Raw genomic sequence first — 9,658 nt, 5'->3', positions numbered from 1 at the left:
TATCGACAAATTCATCTTAAGCCCAACCCGAAATCGAAACCGAAAATGCCACAAAAACCAAGAATAGTTGAGTGAGTTGAGATTCTCATATGTTAACGTAAGCGTTTAAAAGTTGTTTATTTTTTTTTATTCAACCCGTTTATTCATTTATATTGTTCTTAAACTGACAAAAAATAAATCGGTAACTATTTGAGAAAAGAAAAATTAGTCTACTTTTCAATTGTATTTTATTTCATTTTAACAAAAAGCGCTGAAATGCGAAATGTATGTAATGGATGTGAGGCTTTTTTAAGATCTATTTTCAAATTTAAAGATTTTCTCTCTTCCTTGTTAGCAATAACAACATCAAATACAGCATCTGGTTCATCTGAAAACCAAACAAATCAAATATTTATTCTTTACAAAATAAATCTTAATATAATACTAAAATAAAGCATTTTCTTCTCAACTTTAAGGTTGCTAAACAAAATAGTAAATTCTGTAGAATTGTAATTTCCTTTGTGGTATTGAAGAACATTTACGACCAAATTCATAAAGAATATTGAAGAAATGCAGAAATTTTGTTTGCCAAACCAATTGATTCAAATGCTGAAATATCAAAATGGTCTTTTTAAAATTTGTTTCAGGAGGTAAATTAGTCTAGAGCAGTGATTTTGATTACACTTGTTGTTTAATTAAAAACAATAATTCAATAAACTGGATATAAAATGTCAAGTAAAATGCTTCAGTGCTTTATGAGTTACAAAATGTACTGTAACTTTAGCTTATAACTTCATGATTTTTACAATCAACTTTCAATTTCAGTTTCTAGACCTTGGTTATATTTCTAGGTTCTTTTTTGGTCATATAGCTTTTCATGGTTCGTATACATCCTTGGTCTTCAAATATTCGGCTTTAAGCGTTCCTTATGAAGGTAAATCCAGGAAAGCGCGTCGGAAGCATGAAACTTATAACGTGTTTTATTCATTTTTTACAGCAATGAGGTTTGAAAAATATTTTTTTTTTCTCGCTTTTCATTCTCTTCTTCTATAAAAGAAATCTGATTTAAGAGGGTGTATATACTTTTGCACAAACTGAGATACACTAACAAACAATAGGTCTTCTGCGATTTATATCTAGACTACAACTTTATAGATACTATTGACCTATTTTATTGTAATTAATGTTAATGTTTGTTAACTAATGAAAGTATGACATACTTTGCTTTTATCGTTGAGGACGTGAATATACCTGAAATTCAATTTGAGCCAAAACCAAACACTTCAAACAAACAAAAAACAGGAGACGCAATACATACGTCAACGAAAAAACATCAAACCGACCCTAAAATTTTAAGGTCAACTTGCCTTATTGACCTCACTTTTCTGAAACCTCTGGATCAATTTTTGATTAAAACTTTAAATGATTTATCGTAAGGATAATATAAATGTTTGACAAGCAACTAACATGCCCAACTATAGAACATATGGATTAAAAAGCATAAATTGTATAATTTTCATTAAAAATGACTAGCAATAAAAGATTTACAAAACGCCTGATGACTGATTGCAAATAATTCTAATAAAGTGAAGATATAAGGTCATTTTGAATGAGATAAACATTTTTTAAAACGTTTCTGTGATATTCATCACATTCTATAAAAAACAACCTATCGTGATGTACAAAAAAGTGCAAATACCTAACGACGGTTCATGATTTCAATTAAGATGTAGAAATTATTGCAGTCCTAATCAACACAAAGTAAGTTAAGGTATCGTTACTCTTATATTTATCACTTTTCATGAACGCTTTCTCATCTAGAGGCTTTAAAATACAATGTTAAAGAGGTCGCATTAATTTAAATTTAAAAAATATGGTTATTTCTAATGTGATAAACTAGTATATTTTTTGGTATCTTTTCTCTTAAATTAACCAATTTTATGAAAACCAACCCATCCGAATGCACAGAGAAGACAACTATCAAAAAACAGTTCATGATTATCATTAAAATCAGTAATTTCACTCTTAATTAACACATATGTTTGATATAAATATCAGAATATGAGGTATAACAACCAATGATATAACTCTCCCAAAAATATAAAACGACAAAGAAGCCAACAAACACGGATCAGCGCACGAACTTCAACAATGAGCAAAACCCATACCTCAAAGTATCATATGAGTAACCTACGAAACGCCACGTAAAGACAAACGAAAAAACAATTCAAACGAGAAAAACCTAGGGCCCGATCCATGTACATAACAATAAACGAAACACAAATATGATATACAGCAAACAAATGACAACCACTGAATCACAGGCTCCCCACTTGGGACAGGAACCCACATAACGCGGCAGGGACAAACATATTTGCTGTCGCCAAACCCTACTTAACCTGAGACAGAAGTGTGATAGCGCAACATGAGAACAAACTATACAAATTAGTTGAATGGGGCTAAAATCATCAGACCGATACAAAACACAAAAAACTCTAACAAAATCACAAAAAATACAAAGTATAGATCTAAGAATACTCGCAGTTACTAAAAATTAGTTCAAAGCCAATAACAACTATATTTGTATTAAAAAAATCATGTATTGAAAACAAGAATATCAATCAGTACACATCCAACACCCAATGAAGACGTCATAAACAGTCGTTCGCAATAAATATTGCAGAGTTCGTTTCACATAAGAATGCTCATTATATATTTATCCGTCCGATCCATGCATATAATTAATTGACTGATCGATTGCTGACGGTTATCATGATTACTCTCAGATAGAATCCGTCAGATAAATCAAATAAGCTACATTGTATCGATCACCAATCATTGAAGGACTAGTCAAGTTCGCATCACCGATCATTCACCGATCGGACAAATTCACGTCAAACAGAATCGCCAAAGTTTGCAAATACTGTAAGAGTAACATTCAATCAATATTATTGTATATTTTATTACTTGTTTTTGACAAAAAACTATTAAAACTATTTTTTAAGAAAACAGAAACTTGATCCCATATATAATTTATTCTTCTATTTAGACTATTGGATATTGTAAAGCACATTTCAAAAAAACGCAGAAAGTTGGTACATGCACGAGAAAAACCAAAACAAATGGGACAACAGTTTGTAATTTAAGTGAGTTCCTTTAAAACGACAAATTCATTTATTTAGTATTATACATAACTAAAGCGACTTGTATTTGGGTCATGATATGTGTGTAAATAGAAATAAGAAGATGTGATATGAGTGCCAATGAGACAACTCTCCATCCAAGTCACAATAAGTAAAAAGTAAACAACTATAGGTCAAAGTACGGCCTTCAACACGGAGCCTTGGCTCACACCGAACAGCAAGCTATAAAGGGCCCTTAAAATGCAGGAGTTTGTTATTCTCATATCCTTACATGAAAGGGTGAAATTATATAGGCTGTAATAAAACAAAATTTTACGTTGTACTAGTAAATGGTGAAAATTAAGTATGATAATGTCTGTTAACATCCAAACATCAGATTTTTTTATATCATTACTCAATTTGCAGTGTATTCTTATCTATTTAGTATACGATTTCCGATAATTAACTCCAGAATTTTTGCCTTAGTAATATAAATTTGTGCATTAGGTCTAATTAAACCAGGAAAGTTAACGGTAGTGAGAAGATTGAACGAGATTATTGTGTCTGCTACAAATTATCTCAACAGAACTATCAACATTAACACTCGAAACATGATGAAAAGTATAGCCATATGCACAGACCTTTGGTCATAAACCTATGAATTGCATTTATAGTTTTAATATACCAATGGACTTGATATAAATGATACAACATATAGCGTTAAGTCTGCTTCATATCTTAAGTTGTATCTAGAAAGTGACAATGAGGGTCAGTTGATAACAATGCTTTACGACAAAAGAGGATGATTTCAGCTTCCCAATTGGATACTTTCCATTTCAATGTAGAAAAATGAGGCTTTAAACTGAGAAAATGTGATAGAATTGCCAATACTTCCAACACTTCATTCAGGGCAATAGACTATGCAGAACCTTTCTATTGTATTTATTGTAAATATACTTTCGTTCTTAATATTTATAAAATTATCCACTGAACGTTTAGCAAACAGCGATCAATCATTCACACAAAAAAAATTATATAGGTTGTGTATTTTTTTTTTCTGATGAGTTAATGCGAGGGGATTCAGTTTAGAAGATAACAACCAAAAAGCAAAAATATATTTTTTTGGTTAATTCAAATTAAGCATCACTTATTTTTTATTTGCTGTCTATATGCATAAAATCGTTAGATAACGATAAGAAACAAAAATGTCCATGAGTTATGTGTTTTATTTATTAAATGGTATAAACAGGTATCTTTTTTTAATTCTAAAATATATATTCGGATGGTAATATCCGTTAGTAATACGAATTACAAATTTGTCGAGTTTTATGATTGGAAACTGCAGGGGTATATACGACGTTTTTACCCCTATTGGAACCTCAATAAAGTCAAAACGAACGTTATTATTTGACGTAGCATAAAGCTTAAACAATGTCTGAGGCTCACAGAGGGATAATACTGACGACTATCCGTCAATAATACGTTTTTAATTTAAAATCACGCGATTTACACATTAAATACTTGATTAAAGACTTAAAGTTTAAATATAAATTATAGCATACACGATTAAAATTATTTTCACTTAAATACAAATCTTTAACGTACGCAGAAAATATCAAGTTGTTTTTTTTTTTTCATTTTTAATATTTTTGTTTTAGAAAAAAGTCATAATACATACAAAGTTACTAATATACAAACAATACACATTAAATCGAAAAACTTGTTTGCAAAAATATTCTTAACGAAAAAAAATATTCGTCAAAATGAAAAAGTGCATATAAATGAATCAAACAAAATATTAAGAAAAAATTAACAAGTCCTGAATAATTATACTGCTTGGTGAATGTTCAACCCATACCTTGTACTGGAATAATACATTAAGGCAGGGCTTATCCGTTATATGTGTGTGATTCAGGTTTTAGACAGGGTATTTAATGTGACATTCCCGGCTTACGATTTATATCCATCGATTTCGGCTCAGGCATTATAAACTCTAAGAATGGTATATCACATTATACAAACTATATACCCTGTCTGAAACCCTGAATAATATATAATATTAGTCTTTGGTATGTAAACTTTGAACCATATACTTCTGATTTATAAGTCATGTTTCCAAAACTTAAGTATCATTCAGTATACACCAAAGGGCCTAGGGAATAGTTGTAACGACTGTTTAACTACCACATTCCCTTTTATTAAGTTGTAATCAAAACTTCCGTCCCAATCTTCGTGGACGACCTGTTACAGTACCTTCGTTGTACTTATCTGATAGATTTTTCAAATTGTTCTCGTCTTGAAGATGCAAGAAATATTTATCACTGAACGTTAAGCTGACAACAACCAAAATATTGTTTAAAGCTTAAGGAGAAACCATTGGCAAATGTTTGTAAAATAATTATACCATGATTGAATTTTTTTAATCTTAATTTGAGAATATGGGAAAATTAAAACTAATGAAAATATTACACATAGTATATTAAACAAATGTTTCGATTTAAAAAAAAAAGGTTTCATATTTTTTATTCCACAGTTTTGTAATTTTCCTTTGACATTTTGCGTTTTGAAATCCAAGGAAAATATGTTAAAAAAATTTGGAGGCAATTTGGCCTTTAAATAAATTAATCTAAATTTTCTTTTTTTGCAATATTAATATAAGAATCTATGTTCATCAATTAATCATAGCTTTTAAGTTTAGAATACTTGCTCGCCATAAACAGACAGTTAATTGAGTAAAAGTTTTTCCTTGACAAAAGCCTCGGCAATCTGACTATATGATTAATATAGTATATGAGATAACTCTTGACCAAAACGAAATTCTCACAGAAAGTGTATTCTGTGTTTGTCAACTTGCCGATCACCAACAGGGTTGACTGTGATATGGAATAACTGGCCAATTCTTTGGTTTTTTTTCTGCCCGGCAGTTAAATCATTGCCAAAGTTTCGCGTCTGTTTTGGTTATCCGCGTTGTTTAAATTCGCAGACGACCTTAACTCAAGTGTTTCTTGTACATGTTTTTTGAGAGAGTGTCACCCTCTCTGCACGTTGAAAACCATTGAAACATTTCTTTGAGGGTTTATTGGTGGCCTGTTGCAGGGCTGAATTTATGTCTTTATGCAAATTACCCTGATTGACCAATTGCAAACCAAATTTTCAACAAATCAGTTAACCCCTTAATGGAGAACCTATCTATTGAATTTATAATTAATTTATCTCGTCTTCAACCAGTTCTTTTATAGTACTTACTAGCATATTTGTTTACACACGTGGCCGCAACCATTAGAACAACACAGTTGTCCAACACCACATCCACCTTGTTCACCTGCAGGTTGACACATCTCAGCACATCCACCAACTGTACCGGGAGGCAAGGATGGACACACAGGATTACATTGCTCTACAGAAAAATATATTAAGATATAATTTGGAAATCATCACTTATCAACGCTTTAAAAGTTCTTCCAGTGTTTTTATCCATTAGTATACACAAAAAATTACTGCAACTAGTTTAAGCAGCACCAGAAATACAGTCAATACGTAAATATCTACACATCCTTATAAATTTGAATTATTATGACGGTTTTTGTATAGTTTTGCATCATTCAGGATAATATAGAGGTTAGTTTGAAGTCTTTGACCAACTATATAAATATGAAAATAGAAATTACACAAACCGTTTGAGTGGGATATAGTAATATGGTCATCCAATCCAGCAGGGAAATATTTGCTACAGAGGAGTCGGATATCTTTTGGCAGTGCAGGATGTATAATTTTGCAGTCACATCCATCAGAATAGATACATTTAATACGATGCCTTGTGACGACAGAGTGACTCACTTAGAACGTTCAAGAACCTAGTATGTAACAACTCTGTGTGGGGTTTGCTGGTGGCTTATTTAACCAATCCCTTTCATCAGTGGCAGTTAAATTTAATTTTGCACAGCTTGTATATTGTTTTAATTTTAAATGTATTCTCGTCCTGAATATTTATGAAATAGTTGCCACCGAACGTTAAGGAAACATCAATCAATCATTCGTTAAAAAATAACATAGTTTCTGCATTTTCATCTTATAAGTTACAAGGAAACGGGGGGATTCGGTTAGTTAAATAAAATAACGTTAACCAAAATATCATGTTTGCTTAATATATAATTAACATCAATCATATGTGTTTGTTGTCTATATGAATAAAAGGAGAAAAGGGATATGTTTCGATAAGAAAAAAAGACATCCTTGAGTTATATGGTTTCTTAAAATTTTTTTTTTTTTTTTTCTAAATTTAAAAATTCACATTCAAATGTAATATGAATTTACCTTCAATCTTAAATTTGTAAGATTTGAAAAAAAGAGGCGAAATATACCATAGGGAAGTTCACACTTATAAGTCGAAAACAAACTGACAATGCCATAGTTTGGAAAGAAAAACGAAACAAAAGACACAACAGTATACAAAATACAACATAGAAAACCATATAGGACCAACACCAATAGACAAAAACTGCGCAACAGAAAGGTGACAATATACGTACCTTGAGTTTGACCACTGCCAAAAAATAAAAGACAAATACAGCACAGTAAAAGTCCACTCTGTTTCCACATCGTGAATGTATAAAGTGACAATGTGGCGATGAACCTGACAGTTTGTATTTTATAGGTATAAAATAGTTAAGCTTAATAAATCACCTCAGCAAAGAAACAATGTAAGGTAATCCAGATACTGAAATCAGGTTTTCAAGTTATATAATTTCGTGATGTTGTAAACATTAAAATTGATAGTCTTTGTATTTTTATGGTTATTTTTCCTATTTAACTATTTTGTTAACGTTACTAAGTGTCATGACTTATCGTCTAGCTGCTTAGTTTTCTACTCTTAGTATATTAAAAATAGAAAAAAATTATTAATTGCACATGTTATCCCATACTTTAAATTTTTACAAAAATGATATTAAAAAAGAACTTTACAAACTCCAGGTAAATCAAGAAACGCACAAAAGAAAAAGGTATGATAAGGTCACGTTTGGCACCTTAAATTCGAACAGCAAAAAGTATTATAAATCTGTCAAATAATTTCCTTCAGATGTTGACATAACACTAATCTTCAGATGTTTATAATTCATTTTTCTAAATTTTGTCTTACATATTTGCAAATTCTGCCAAAACTGCATCATTTTGAGATCATGTCATTAATATTTAGATGTGAGTAAAGGCTTCACTCAAAAAAGATATTTTGTAATCAGGTTTATTTTATAAAGATATTTATGCGTGTAAAATATCCTAGGACAAAGCCTTGGCTCATTTCCATTTTGTCCAAACATTAAGTGTAAAATGATCATTTCAGATCCAGTTTGTAATTGCGACAAGTTTATGATATCATGGTGACCATTCTGCACTTTAATGATCAAATTATATCAGCTTTTTCTTTCATCAATTAGATTAACATACTTTTGAAAGAATTTTTATTTACTGACAAATTGTCTTTTTGGCTTTAGAAAGGATCTGACTAGTAAACAGTAGCACCGAATAAATGAATTCCACTATTTTGTGAGTTCTGTCAGCGCACCAACGAGTGGGAATATTTAAAGAAAAAAGAATTATCATGTATATCATCGGTAGTCTTAACATAACATGTAATAATATTTTGAAGTTATCTCGTTAGTTTTTCTTAAGGTCAATTCTCCAGATCAATGTACAATTTACAGTGAATACTACATGTACGACATAGTCCAATTTTTTTATAGGTCAATAGAAATACATCTGTATTTTTTTTTGTTTCTTGAAGCCGTAATTAGCACTTTTTACACTGTATTGTTCATTATTGAATTATAACTTATATTTAGTTCTAGCAATATCAGTTATGGTACTGGTATTGGATTATCTCAATAATCGACCACTAGGCAGTGCTTTGGTAGTGTTATAATTTAAATAAGACTTTAAGAGATCAACATAAAGTCTTGGCCACCAAATATGTGTCTATACGATATGTCTCTCTTTAGCCAGAAGATTTTAAAAGTTGTGAATAAATTAACAAAGAATCTCAAAATAACAAAAATATTAAACTATGACATGACATAACTGAGGTACACAAGACTATTTTAGTAAACAATGTAATTAATATTGTAGTAATTTTTGTCGGTCTTGTCTTAATGAAGGTTATTATGAAATATCGTCTCTCTCTTGAGGGGTAATATCAACAAATAACCAACCTAAAAGAATCTAGCAAATACCGTCCATAGCTTCCAGACAATTTCACTGCAAAATACAGATACAATACAAACAGATATATATTTATATATAACTAAGAGGTTCATCAAGGTTCATGTTAGATCACTTGGCAAGATATTATAATGAATAGTACAAATAATAGTAGTGCATACAAGTTAATTCAAGATCTATCTATGGTAGAAATGTGCCTCCTAGATAATTTTTTTCTGAATCAGAATTCTAAAAAGAGAGTCATTTTGCAGAAATTGAAGTACTGCTACGTCGTGTTTATTCATACATGCAGTAAGTGTATTAATGAACAGTATAGTTAACTGTAGAAAAAAGGGTTGAGTTCT

The 9,658-nt window shown here is 30.5% G+C and overlaps 1 long non-coding RNA gene across 1 annotated transcript; it reads right to left on the bottom strand.

Moving 5' to 3' along the window:
* Window positions 1-210: 210 nt before the first annotated feature.
* Window positions 211-7,818, bottom strand: LOC127723279 (uncharacterized). Its single transcript, XR_007991967.1, has 3 exons — window positions 7,631-7,818; window positions 6,348-6,498; window positions 211-367 (listed from the first exon to the last, which is right to left on the bottom strand). It is a non-coding gene; the product is annotated as an uncharacterized LOC127723279 (long non-coding RNA).
* Window positions 7,819-9,658: the final 1,840 nt, after the last annotated feature.

Source organism: Mytilus californianus, unplaced genomic scaffold (assembly GCF_021869535.1).
Source record: "Mytilus californianus isolate M0D057914Y unplaced genomic scaffold, xbMytCali1.0.p SCAF_13, whole genome shotgun sequence".
Lineage (NCBI taxonomy): Eukaryota > Metazoa > Mollusca > Bivalvia > Mytilida > Mytilidae > Mytilus > Mytilus californianus.
This window is presented reverse-complemented; position numbering and strand designations above follow the sequence as displayed.